General features: G+C 48.4%; 28 non-coding genes across 28 annotated transcripts; all 28 read left to right on the top strand.

Annotated features, from left to right (window-relative positions):
* Positions 1 to 23: 23 nt before the first annotated feature.
* trnah-gug (transfer RNA histidin (anticodon GUG)) lies at positions 24 to 95 on the top strand. The gene has a single exon. It is a non-coding gene; the product is annotated as a tRNA-His (tRNA).
* Positions 96 to 394: 299 nt separating this feature from the next.
* On the top strand, positions 395 to 483 carry trnay-gua (transfer RNA tyrosine (anticodon GUA)). Its single transcript is given in 2 exon segments — positions 395 to 431; positions 448 to 483. It is a non-coding gene; the product is annotated as a tRNA-Tyr (tRNA).
* A 138-nt stretch (positions 484 to 621) lies between these two features.
* trnar-acg (transfer RNA arginine (anticodon ACG)) lies at positions 622 to 694 on the top strand. Its single transcript has one exon. It is a non-coding gene; the product is annotated as a tRNA-Arg (tRNA).
* A 381-nt stretch (positions 695 to 1075) lies between these two features.
* Positions 1076 to 1147, top strand: trnah-gug (transfer RNA histidin (anticodon GUG)). Its single transcript has one exon. It is a non-coding gene; the product is annotated as a tRNA-His (tRNA).
* A 299-nt stretch (positions 1148 to 1446) lies between these two features.
* trnay-gua (transfer RNA tyrosine (anticodon GUA)) lies at positions 1447 to 1535 on the top strand. The gene is given in 2 exon segments: positions 1447 to 1483; positions 1500 to 1535. It is a non-coding gene; the product is annotated as a tRNA-Tyr (tRNA).
* A 140-nt stretch (positions 1536 to 1675) lies between these two features.
* Positions 1676 to 1748, top strand: trnar-acg (transfer RNA arginine (anticodon ACG)). The gene has a single exon. It is a non-coding gene; the product is annotated as a tRNA-Arg (tRNA).
* Positions 1749 to 2129: 381 nt separating this feature from the next.
* trnah-gug (transfer RNA histidin (anticodon GUG)) lies at positions 2130 to 2201 on the top strand. The gene has a single exon. It is a non-coding gene; the product is annotated as a tRNA-His (tRNA).
* A 299-nt stretch (positions 2202 to 2500) lies between these two features.
* On the top strand, positions 2501 to 2589 carry trnay-gua (transfer RNA tyrosine (anticodon GUA)). Its single transcript is given in 2 exon segments — positions 2501 to 2537; positions 2554 to 2589. It is a non-coding gene; the product is annotated as a tRNA-Tyr (tRNA).
* Positions 2590 to 2729: 140 nt separating this feature from the next.
* trnar-acg (transfer RNA arginine (anticodon ACG)) lies at positions 2730 to 2802 on the top strand. Its single transcript has one exon. It is a non-coding gene; the product is annotated as a tRNA-Arg (tRNA).
* Positions 2803 to 3183: 381 nt separating this feature from the next.
* Positions 3184 to 3255, top strand: trnah-gug (transfer RNA histidin (anticodon GUG)). The gene has a single exon. It is a non-coding gene; the product is annotated as a tRNA-His (tRNA).
* Positions 3256 to 3554: 299 nt separating this feature from the next.
* trnay-gua (transfer RNA tyrosine (anticodon GUA)) lies at positions 3555 to 3643 on the top strand. Its single transcript is given in 2 exon segments — positions 3555 to 3591; positions 3608 to 3643. It is a non-coding gene; the product is annotated as a tRNA-Tyr (tRNA).
* Positions 3644 to 3783: 140 nt separating this feature from the next.
* On the top strand, positions 3784 to 3856 carry trnar-acg (transfer RNA arginine (anticodon ACG)). Its single transcript has one exon. It is a non-coding gene; the product is annotated as a tRNA-Arg (tRNA).
* Positions 3857 to 4237: 381 nt separating this feature from the next.
* On the top strand, positions 4238 to 4309 carry trnah-gug (transfer RNA histidin (anticodon GUG)). The gene has a single exon. It is a non-coding gene; the product is annotated as a tRNA-His (tRNA).
* Positions 4310 to 4608: 299 nt separating this feature from the next.
* Positions 4609 to 4697, top strand: trnay-gua (transfer RNA tyrosine (anticodon GUA)). The gene is given in 2 exon segments: positions 4609 to 4645; positions 4662 to 4697. It is a non-coding gene; the product is annotated as a tRNA-Tyr (tRNA).
* Positions 4698 to 4837: 140 nt separating this feature from the next.
* On the top strand, positions 4838 to 4910 carry trnar-acg (transfer RNA arginine (anticodon ACG)). The gene has a single exon. It is a non-coding gene; the product is annotated as a tRNA-Arg (tRNA).
* A 381-nt stretch (positions 4911 to 5291) lies between these two features.
* trnah-gug (transfer RNA histidin (anticodon GUG)) lies at positions 5292 to 5363 on the top strand. The gene has a single exon. It is a non-coding gene; the product is annotated as a tRNA-His (tRNA).
* A 299-nt stretch (positions 5364 to 5662) lies between these two features.
* On the top strand, positions 5663 to 5751 carry trnay-gua (transfer RNA tyrosine (anticodon GUA)). The gene is given in 2 exon segments: positions 5663 to 5699; positions 5716 to 5751. It is a non-coding gene; the product is annotated as a tRNA-Tyr (tRNA).
* Positions 5752 to 5891: 140 nt separating this feature from the next.
* On the top strand, positions 5892 to 5964 carry trnar-acg (transfer RNA arginine (anticodon ACG)). Its single transcript has one exon. It is a non-coding gene; the product is annotated as a tRNA-Arg (tRNA).
* Positions 5965 to 6345: 381 nt separating this feature from the next.
* trnah-gug (transfer RNA histidin (anticodon GUG)) lies at positions 6346 to 6417 on the top strand. Its single transcript has one exon. It is a non-coding gene; the product is annotated as a tRNA-His (tRNA).
* A 299-nt stretch (positions 6418 to 6716) lies between these two features.
* Positions 6717 to 6805, top strand: trnay-gua (transfer RNA tyrosine (anticodon GUA)). The gene is given in 2 exon segments: positions 6717 to 6753; positions 6770 to 6805. It is a non-coding gene; the product is annotated as a tRNA-Tyr (tRNA).
* Positions 6806 to 6945: 140 nt separating this feature from the next.
* trnar-acg (transfer RNA arginine (anticodon ACG)) lies at positions 6946 to 7018 on the top strand. Its single transcript has one exon. It is a non-coding gene; the product is annotated as a tRNA-Arg (tRNA).
* A 381-nt stretch (positions 7019 to 7399) lies between these two features.
* trnah-gug (transfer RNA histidin (anticodon GUG)) lies at positions 7400 to 7471 on the top strand. The gene has a single exon. It is a non-coding gene; the product is annotated as a tRNA-His (tRNA).
* A 299-nt stretch (positions 7472 to 7770) lies between these two features.
* Positions 7771 to 7859, top strand: trnay-gua (transfer RNA tyrosine (anticodon GUA)). Its single transcript is given in 2 exon segments — positions 7771 to 7807; positions 7824 to 7859. It is a non-coding gene; the product is annotated as a tRNA-Tyr (tRNA).
* A 152-nt stretch (positions 7860 to 8011) lies between these two features.
* Positions 8012 to 8084, top strand: trnar-acg (transfer RNA arginine (anticodon ACG)). Its single transcript has one exon. It is a non-coding gene; the product is annotated as a tRNA-Arg (tRNA).
* A 381-nt stretch (positions 8085 to 8465) lies between these two features.
* Positions 8466 to 8537, top strand: trnah-gug (transfer RNA histidin (anticodon GUG)). The gene has a single exon. It is a non-coding gene; the product is annotated as a tRNA-His (tRNA).
* Positions 8538 to 8836: 299 nt separating this feature from the next.
* On the top strand, positions 8837 to 8925 carry trnay-gua (transfer RNA tyrosine (anticodon GUA)). The gene is given in 2 exon segments: positions 8837 to 8873; positions 8890 to 8925. It is a non-coding gene; the product is annotated as a tRNA-Tyr (tRNA).
* A 140-nt stretch (positions 8926 to 9065) lies between these two features.
* On the top strand, positions 9066 to 9138 carry trnar-acg (transfer RNA arginine (anticodon ACG)). Its single transcript has one exon. It is a non-coding gene; the product is annotated as a tRNA-Arg (tRNA).
* Positions 9139 to 9519: 381 nt separating this feature from the next.
* On the top strand, positions 9520 to 9591 carry trnah-gug (transfer RNA histidin (anticodon GUG)). Its single transcript has one exon. It is a non-coding gene; the product is annotated as a tRNA-His (tRNA).
* Positions 9592 to 9649: the final 58 nt, after the last annotated feature.

Below are 9649 nucleotides of genomic sequence, written 5' to 3'. Positions count from 1 at the left end.
GCTGGGTACATGTGCCCTTTCAAGCTGTGATCGTATAGTGGTGAGTACTCTGCGTTGTGGCCGCAGCAACCCCGGTTCGAATCCGGGTCACAGCAACACTGTGGCAGCCAGAGTGCTTCGAAGATTTTTGGAAAAAGAAAGAAAAGGTGCCACGGCCACAACAAAATCCACTAGGGTGTTTGGATCACAATTTCACACCATTCACACTTCAATTGATTGGGGTGGGGAGGGGGCGTGCTACGGCCCGGACACTTAGCCGAGGACAATGCACTCTGCCAGTGGTAAGGAGCCGGCAAAATAAGGGAGACAATAATCCATTTAAAATGTTTCCTTTTCCCAGTTTTAGGCTTTGGTAGAAGAATACACAAGTCATGGAGCTGTCAACATGCATCCTCCTTCGATAGCTCAGTTGGTAGAGCGGAGGACTGTAGAACCAGTAAAACAGGTATCCTTAGGTCGCTGGTTCAACTCCGGCTCGAAGGACTGCCATTGTTTTTCATCTGCCCAGAGCGGGACTCTATTTCATCACTGTACTCGGCTATGGCTTTGGCCACTGCCATCTACTGTGGATGGGACATCTGAGTCGTTGCATCACGTGTTTCCACACGTGACCATCAAAGAGGGCTAGTGGCGCAATGGATAACGCGTCTGAGTACGGATCAGAAGATTCTAGGTTCAACTCCTGGCTAGCTCAAAAAATCCTAGTCTTTAATATTCTCCCAGTCACAACCATGGTAGTGTACATGTTTCTTCTTCTCTGTCATTTATTTATTTACTTGCTGTTTTCATTTGCCTCTGTGTACGCCCGGAAATGTACACTTCAAAGGTGCCGCAGGATAGGCCGTCTTCCGTAATGTTTCCAAAGCTGCCCCCGGCTCATGCTTATGTTTGTCTTTCATGGGACCTCTTTTATTCATTCTCTTCCTTCCTCATATCTCATTCGAGGCAAATGCCCTTACCTGACGACAGGGGCGGCACACCTCCGCACACCCTTCTTCCAACCTCACACCGTGTTCACTGACATAACTGCAGAGACCGAGCACATATCTAAAGCTGGGTACATGTGCCCTTTCAAGCTGTGATCGTATAGTGGTGAGTACTCTGCGTTGTGGCCGCAGCAACCCCGGTTCGAATCCGGGTCACAGCAACACTGTGGCAGCCAGAGTGCTTCGAAGATTTTTGGAAAAAGAAAGAAAAGGTGCCACGGCCACAACAAAATCCACTAGGGTGTTTGGATCACAATTTCACACCATTCACACTTCAATTGATTGGGGTGGGGAGGGGGCGTGCTACGGCCCGGACACTTAGCCGAGGACAATGCACTCTGCCAGTGGTAAGGAGCCGGCAAAATAAGGGAGACAATAATTCATTTAAAATGTTTCCTTTTCCCAGTTTTAGGCTTTGGTAGAAGAATACACAAGTCATGGAGCTGTCAACATGCATCCTCCTTCGATAGCTCAGTTGGTAGAGCGGAGGACTGTAGAACCAGTAAAACAGGTATCCTTAGGTCGCTGGTTCAACTCCGGCTCGAAGGACTGCCATTGTTTTTCATCTGCCCAGAGCGGGACTCTATTTCATCACTGTACTCGGCTATGGCTTTGGCCACTGCCATCTACTGTGGATGGGACATCTGAGTCGTTGCATCACGTGTGTTTCCACACGTGACCATCAAAGAGGGCTAGTGGCGCAATGGATAACGCGTCTGAGTACGGATCAGAAGATTCTAGGTTCAACTCCTGGCTAGCTCAAAAAATCCTAGTCTTTAATATTCTCCCAGTCACAACCATGGTAGTGTACATGTTTCTTCTTCTCTGTCATTTATTTATTTACTTGCTGTTTTCATTTGCCTCTGTGTACGCCCGGAAATGTACACTTCAAAGGTGCCGCAGGATAGGCCGTCTTCCGTAATGTTTCCAAAGCTGCCCCCGGCTCATGCTTATGTTTGTCTTTCATGGGACCTCTTTTATTCATTCTCTTCCTTCCTCATATCTCATTCGAGGCAAATGCCCTTACCTGACGACAGGGGCGGCACACCTCCGCACACCCTTCTTCCAACCTCACACCGTGTTCACTGACATAACTGCAGAGACCGAGCACATATCTAAAGCTGGGTACATGTGCCCTTTCAAGCTGTGATCGTATAGTGGTGAGTACTCTGCGTTGTGGCCGCAGCAACCCCGGTTCGAATCCGGGTCACAGCAACACTGTGGCAGCCAGAGTGCTTCGAAGATTTTTGGAAAAAGAAAGAAAAGGTGCCACGGCCACAACAAAATCCACTAGGGTGTTTGGATCACAATTTCACACCATTCACACTTCAATTGATTGGGGTGGGGAGGGGGCGTGCTACGGCCCGGACACTTAGCCGAGGACAATGCACTCTGCCAGTGGTAAGGAGCCGGCAAAATAAGGGAGACAATAATTCATTTAAAATGTTTCCTTTTCCCAGTTTTAGGCTTTGGTAGAAGAATACACAAGTCATGGAGCTGTCAACATGCATCCTCCTTCGATAGCTCAGTTGGTAGAGCGGAGGACTGTAGAACCAGTAAAACAGGTATCCTTAGGTCGCTGGTTCAACTCCGGCTCGAAGGACTGCCATTGTTTTTCATCTGCCCAGAGCGGGACTCTATTTCATCACTGTACTCGGCTATGGCTTTGGCCACTGCCATCTACTGTGGATGGGACATCTGAGTCGTTGCATCACGTGTGTTTCCACACGTGACCATCAAAGAGGGCTAGTGGCGCAATGGATAACGCGTCTGAGTACGGATCAGAAGATTCTAGGTTCAACTCCTGGCTAGCTCAAAAAATCCTAGTCTTTAATATTCTCCCAGTCACAACCATGGTAGTGTACATGTTTCTTCTTCTCTGTCATTTATTTATTTACTTGCTGTTTTCATTTGCCTCTGTGTACGCCCGGAAATGTACACTTCAAAGGTGCCGCAGGATAGGCCGTCTTCCGTAATGTTTCCAAAGCTGCCCCCGGCTCATGCTTATGTTTGTCTTTCATGGGACCTCTTTTATTCATTCTCTTCCTTCCTCATATCTCATTCGAGGCAAATGCCCTTACCTGACGACAGGGGCGGCACACCTCCGCACACCCTTCTTCCAACCTCACACCGTGTTCACTGACATAACTGCAGAGACCGAGCACATATCTAAAGCTGGGTACATGTGCCCTTTCAAGCTGTGATCGTATAGTGGTGAGTACTCTGCGTTGTGGCCGCAGCAACCCCGGTTCGAATCCGGGTCACAGCAACACTGTGGCAGCCAGAGTGCTTCGAAGATTTTTGGAAAAAGAAAGAAAAGGTGCCACGGCCACAACAAAATCCACTAGGGTGTTTGGATCACAATTTCACACCATTCACACTTCAATTGATTGGGGTGGGGAGGGGGCGTGCTACGGCCCGGACACTTAGCCGAGGACAATGCACTCTGCCAGTGGTAAGGAGCCGGCAAAATAAGGGAGACAATAATTCATTTAAAATGTTTCCTTTTCCCAGTTTTAGGCTTTGGTAGAAGAATACACAAGTCATGGAGCTGTCAACATGCATCCTCCTTCGATAGCTCAGTTGGTAGAGCGGAGGACTGTAGAACCAGTAAAACAGGTATCCTTAGGTCGCTGGTTCAACTCCGGCTCGAAGGACTGCCATTGTTTTTCATCTGCCCAGAGCGGGACTCTATTTCATCACTGTACTCGGCTATGGCTTTGGCCACTGCCATCTACTGTGGATGGGACATCTGAGTCGTTGCATCACGTGTGTTTCCACACGTGACCATCAAAGAGGGCTAGTGGCGCAATGGATAACGCGTCTGAGTACGGATCAGAAGATTCTAGGTTCAACTCCTGGCTAGCTCAAAAAATCCTAGTCTTTAATATTCTCCCAGTCACAACCATGGTAGTGTACATGTTTCTTCTTCTCTGTCATTTATTTATTTACTTGCTGTTTTCATTTGCCTCTGTGTACGCCCGGAAATGTACACTTCAAAGGTGCCGCAGGATAGGCCGTCTTCCGTAATGTTTCCAAAGCTGCCCCCGGCTCATGCTTATGTTTGTCTTTCATGGGACCTCTTTTATTCATTCTCTTCCTTCCTCATATCTCATTCGAGGCAAATGCCCTTACCTGACGACAGGGGCGGCACACCTCCGCACACCCTTCTTCCAACCTCACACCGTGTTCACTGACATAACTGCAGAGACCGAGCACATATCTAAAGCTGGGTACATGTGCCCTTTCAAGCTGTGATCGTATAGTGGTGAGTACTCTGCGTTGTGGCCGCAGCAACCCCGGTTCGAATCCGGGTCACAGCAACACTGTGGCAGCCAGAGTGCTTCGAAGATTTTTGGAAAAAGAAAGAAAAGGTGCCACGGCCACAACAAAATCCACTAGGGTGTTTGGATCACAATTTCACACCATTCACACTTCAATTGATTGGGGTGGGGAGGGGGCGTGCTACGGCCCGGACACTTAGCCGAGGACAATGCACTCTGCCAGTGGTAAGGAGCCGGCAAAATAAGGGAGACAATAATTCATTTAAAATGTTTCCTTTTCCCAGTTTTAGGCTTTGGTAGAAGAATACACAAGTCATGGAGCTGTCAACATGCATCCTCCTTCGATAGCTCAGTTGGTAGAGCGGAGGACTGTAGAACCAGTAAAACAGGTATCCTTAGGTCGCTGGTTCAACTCCGGCTCGAAGGACTGCCATTGTTTTTCATCTGCCCAGAGCGGGACTCTATTTCATCACTGTACTCGGCTATGGCTTTGGCCACTGCCATCTACTGTGGATGGGACATCTGAGTCGTTGCATCACGTGTGTTTCCACACGTGACCATCAAAGAGGGCTAGTGGCGCAATGGATAACGCGTCTGAGTACGGATCAGAAGATTCTAGGTTCAACTCCTGGCTAGCTCAAAAAATCCTAGTCTTTAATATTCTCCCAGTCACAACCATGGTAGTGTACATGTTTCTTCTTCTCTGTCATTTATTTATTTACTTGCTGTTTTCATTTGCCTCTGTGTACGCCCGGAAATGTACACTTCAAAGGTGCCGCAGGATAGGCCGTCTTCCGTAATGTTTCCAAAGCTGCCCCCGGCTCATGCTTATGTTTGTCTTTCATGGGACCTCTTTTATTCATTCTCTTCCTTCCTCATATCTCATTCGAGGCAAATGCCCTTACCTGACGACAGGGGCGGCACACCTCCGCACACCCTTCTTCCAACCTCACACCGTGTTCACTGACATAACTGCAGAGACCGAGCACATATCTAAAGCTGGGTACATGTGCCCTTTCAAGCTGTGATCGTATAGTGGTGAGTACTCTGCGTTGTGGCCGCAGCAACCCCGGTTCGAATCCGGGTCACAGCAACACTGTGGCAGCCAGAGTGCTTCGAAGATTTTTGGAAAAAGAAAGAAAAGGTGCCACGGCCACAACAAAATCCACTAGGGTGTTTGGATCACAATTTCACACCATTCACACTTCAATTGATTGGGGTGGGGAGGGGGCGTGCTACGGCCCGGACACTTAGCCGAGGACAATGCACTCTGCCAGTGGTAAGGAGCCGGCAAAATAAGGGAGACAATAATTCATTTAAAATGTTTCCTTTTCCCAGTTTTAGGCTTTGGTAGAAGAATACACAAGTCATGGAGCTGTCAACATGCATCCTCCTTCGATAGCTCAGTTGGTAGAGCGGAGGACTGTAGAACCAGTAAAACAGGTATCCTTAGGTCGCTGGTTCAACTCCGGCTCGAAGGACTGCCATTGTTTTTCATCTGCCCAGAGCGGGACTCTATTTCATCACTGTACTCGGCTATGGCTTTGGCCACTGCCATCTACTGTGGATGGGACATCTGAGTCGTTGCATCACGTGTGTTTCCACACGTGACCATCAAAGAGGGCTAGTGGCGCAATGGATAACGCGTCTGAGTACGGATCAGAAGATTCTAGGTTCAACTCCTGGCTAGCTCAAAAAATCCTAGTCTTTAATATTCTCCCAGTCACAACCATGGTAGTGTACATGTTTCTTCTTCTCTGTCATTTATTTATTTACTTGCTGTTTTCATTTGCCTCTGTGTACGCCCGGAAATGTACACTTCAAAGGTGCCGCAGGATAGGCCGTCTTCCGTAATGTTTCCAAAGCTGCCCCCGGCTCATGCTTATGTTTGTCTTTCATGGGACCTCTTTTATTCATTCTCTTCCTTCCTCATATCTCATTCGAGGCAAATGCCCTTACCTGACGACAGGGGCGGCACACCTCCGCACACTCTTCTTCCAACCTCACACCGTGTTCACTGACATAACTGCAGAGACCGAGCACATATCTAAAGCTGGGTACATGTGCCCTTTCAAGCTGTGATCGTATAGTGGTGAGTACTCTGCGTTGTGGCCGCAGCAACCCCGGTTCGAATCCGGGTCACAGCAACACTGTGGCAGCCAGAGTGCTTCGAAGATTTTTGGAAAAAGAAAGAAAAGGTGCCACGGCCACAACAAAATCCACTAGGGTGTTTGGATCACAATTTCACACCATTCACACTTCAATTGATTGGGGTGGGGAGGGGGCGTGCTACGGCCCGGACACTTAGCCGAGGACAATGCACTCTGCCAGTGGTAAGGAGCCGGCAAAATAAGGGAGACAATAATTCATTTAAAATGTTTCCTTTTCCCAGTTTTAGGCTTTGGTAGAAGAATACACAAGTCATGGAGCTGTCAACATGCATCCTCCTTCGATAGCTCAGTTGGTAGAGCGGAGGACTGTAGAACCAGTAAAACAGGTATCCTTAGGTCGCTGGTTCAACTCCGGCTCGAAGGACTGCCATTGTTTTTCATCTGCCCAGAGCGGGACTCTATTTCATCACTGTACTCGGCTATGGCTTTGGCCACTGCCATCTACTGTGGATGGGACATCTGAGTCGTTGCATCACGTGTGTTTCCACACGTGACCATCAAAGAGGGCTAGTGGCGCAATGGATAACGCGTCTGAGTACGGATCAGAAGATTCTAGGTTCAACTCCTGGCTAGCTCAAAAAATCCTAGTCTTTAATATTCTCCCAGTCACAACCATGGTAGTGTACATGTTTCTTCTTCTCTGTCATTTATTTATTTACTTGCTGTTTTCATTTGCCTCTGTGTACGCCCGGAAATGTACACTTCAAAGGTGCCGCAGGATAGGCCGTCTTCCGTAATGTTTCCAAAGCTGCCCCCGGCTCATGCTTATGTTTGTCTTTCATGGGACCTCTTTTATTCATTCTCTTCCTTCCTCATATCTCATTCGAGGCAAATGCCCTTACCTGACGACAGGGGCGGCACACCTCCGCACACTCTTCTTCCAACCTCACAGGGTGTTCACTGACATAACTGCAGAGACCGAGCACATATCTAAAGCTGGGTACATGTGCCCTTTCAAGCTGTGATCGTATAGTGGTGAGTACTCTGCGTTGTGGCCGCAGCAACCCCGGTTCGAATCCGGGTCACAGCAACACTGTGGCAGCCAGAGTGCTTCGAAGATTTTTGGAAAAAGAAAGAAAAGGTGCCACGGCCACAACAAAATCCACTAGGGTGTTTGGATCACAATTTCACACCATTCACACTTCAATTGATTGGGGTGGGGAGGGGGCGTGCTACGGCCCGGACACTTAGCCGAGGACAATGGACTCTGCCTGTGGTAAGGAGCCGGCAAAATAAGGGAGACAATAATTCATTTAAAATGTTTCCTTTTCCCAGTTTTAGGCTTTGGTAGAAGAATACACAAGTCATGGAGCTGTCAACATGCATCCTCCTTCGATAGCTCAGTTGGTAGAGCGGAGGACTGTAGAACCAGTAAAACAGGTATCCTTAGGTCGCTGGTTCAACTCCGGCTCGAAGGACTGCCATTGTTTTTCATCTGCCCAGAGCGGGACTCTATTTCATCACTGTACTCGGCTATGGCTTCGGCTATGGCTTTGGCCACTGCCATCTACTGTGGATGGGACATCTGAGTCGTTGCATCACATGTGTTTCCACACGTGACCATCAAAGAGGGCTAGTGGCGCAATGGATAACGCGTCTGAGTACGGATCAGAAGATTCTAGGTTCAACTCCTGGCTAGCTCAAAAAATCCTAGTCTTTAATATTCTCCCAGTCACAACCATGGTAGTGTACATGTTTCTTCTTCTCTGTCATTTATTTATTTACTTGCTGTTTTCATTTGCCTCTGTGTACGCCCGGAAATGTACACTTCAAAGGTGCCGCAGGATAGGCCGTCTTCCGTAATGTTTCCAAAGCTGCCCCCGGCTCATGCTTATGTTTGTCTTTCATGGGACCTCTTTTATTCATTCTCTTCCTTCCTCATATCTCATTCGAGGCAAATGCCCTTACCTGACGACAGGGGCGGCACACCTCCGCACACCCTTCTTCCAACCTCACACCGTGTTCACTGACATAACTGCAGAGACCGAGCACATATCTAAAGCTGGGTACATGTGCCCTTTCAAGCTGTGATCGTATAGTGGTGAGTACTCTGCGTTGTGGCCGCAGCAACCCCGGTTCGAATCCGGGTCACAGCAACACTGTGGCAGCCAGAGTGCTTCGAAGATTTTTGGAAAAAGAAAGAAAAGGTGCCACGGCCACAACAAAATCCACTAGGGTGTTTGGATCACAATTTCACACCATTCACACTTCAATTGATTGGGGTGGGGAGGGGGCGTGCTACGGCCCGGACACTTAGCCGAGGACAATGCACTCTGCCAGTGGTAAGGAGCCGGCAAAATAAGGGAGACAATAATTCATTTAAAATGTTTCCTTTTCCCAGTTTTAGGCTTTGGTAGAAGAATACACAAGTCATGGAGCTGTCAACATGCATCCTCCTTCGATAGCTCAGTTGGTAGAGCGGAGGACTGTAGAACCAGTAAAACAGGTATCCTTAGGTCGCTGGTTCAACTCCGGCTCGAAGGACTGCCATTGTTTTTCATCTGCCCAGAGCGGGACTCTATTTCATCACTGTACTCGGCTATGGCTTTGGCCACTGCCATCTACTGTGGATGGGACATCTGAGTCGTTGCATCACGTGTGTTTCCACACGTGACCATCAAAGAGGGCTAGTGGCGCAATGGATAACGCGTCTGAGTACGGATCAGAAGATTCTAGGTTCAACTCCTGGCTAGCTCAAAAAATCCTAGTCTTTAATATTCTCCCAGTCACAACCATGGTAGTGTACATGTTTCTTCTTCTCTGTCATTTATTTATTTACTTGCTGTTTTCATTTGCCTCTGTGTACGCCCGGAAATGTACACTTCAAAGGTGCCGCAGGATAGGCCGTCTTCCGTAATGTTTCCAAAGCTGCCCCCGGCTCATGCTTATGTTTGTCTTTCATGGGACCTCTTTTATTCATTCTCTTCCTTCCTCATATCTCATTCGAGGCAAATGCCCTTACCTGACGACAGGGGCGGCACACCTCCGCACACCCTTCTTCCAACCTCACACCGTGTTCACTGACATAACTGCAGAGACCGAGCACATATCTAAAGCTGGGTACATGTGCCCTTTCAAGCTGTGATCGTATAGTGGTGAGTACTCTGCGTTGTGGCCGCAGCAACCCCGGTTCGAATCCGGGTCACAGCAACACTGTGGCAGCCAGAGTGCTTCGAAGATTTTTGGAAAAAGAAAGAAAAGGTGCCAC

This window comes from Cololabis saira, unplaced genomic scaffold (genome assembly GCF_033807715.1).
Source record: "Cololabis saira isolate AMF1-May2022 unplaced genomic scaffold, fColSai1.1 scf185, whole genome shotgun sequence".
Classification (NCBI taxonomy): domain Eukaryota; kingdom Metazoa; phylum Chordata; class Actinopteri; order Beloniformes; family Belonidae; genus Cololabis; species Cololabis saira.
This window is presented reverse-complemented; position numbering and strand designations above follow the sequence as displayed.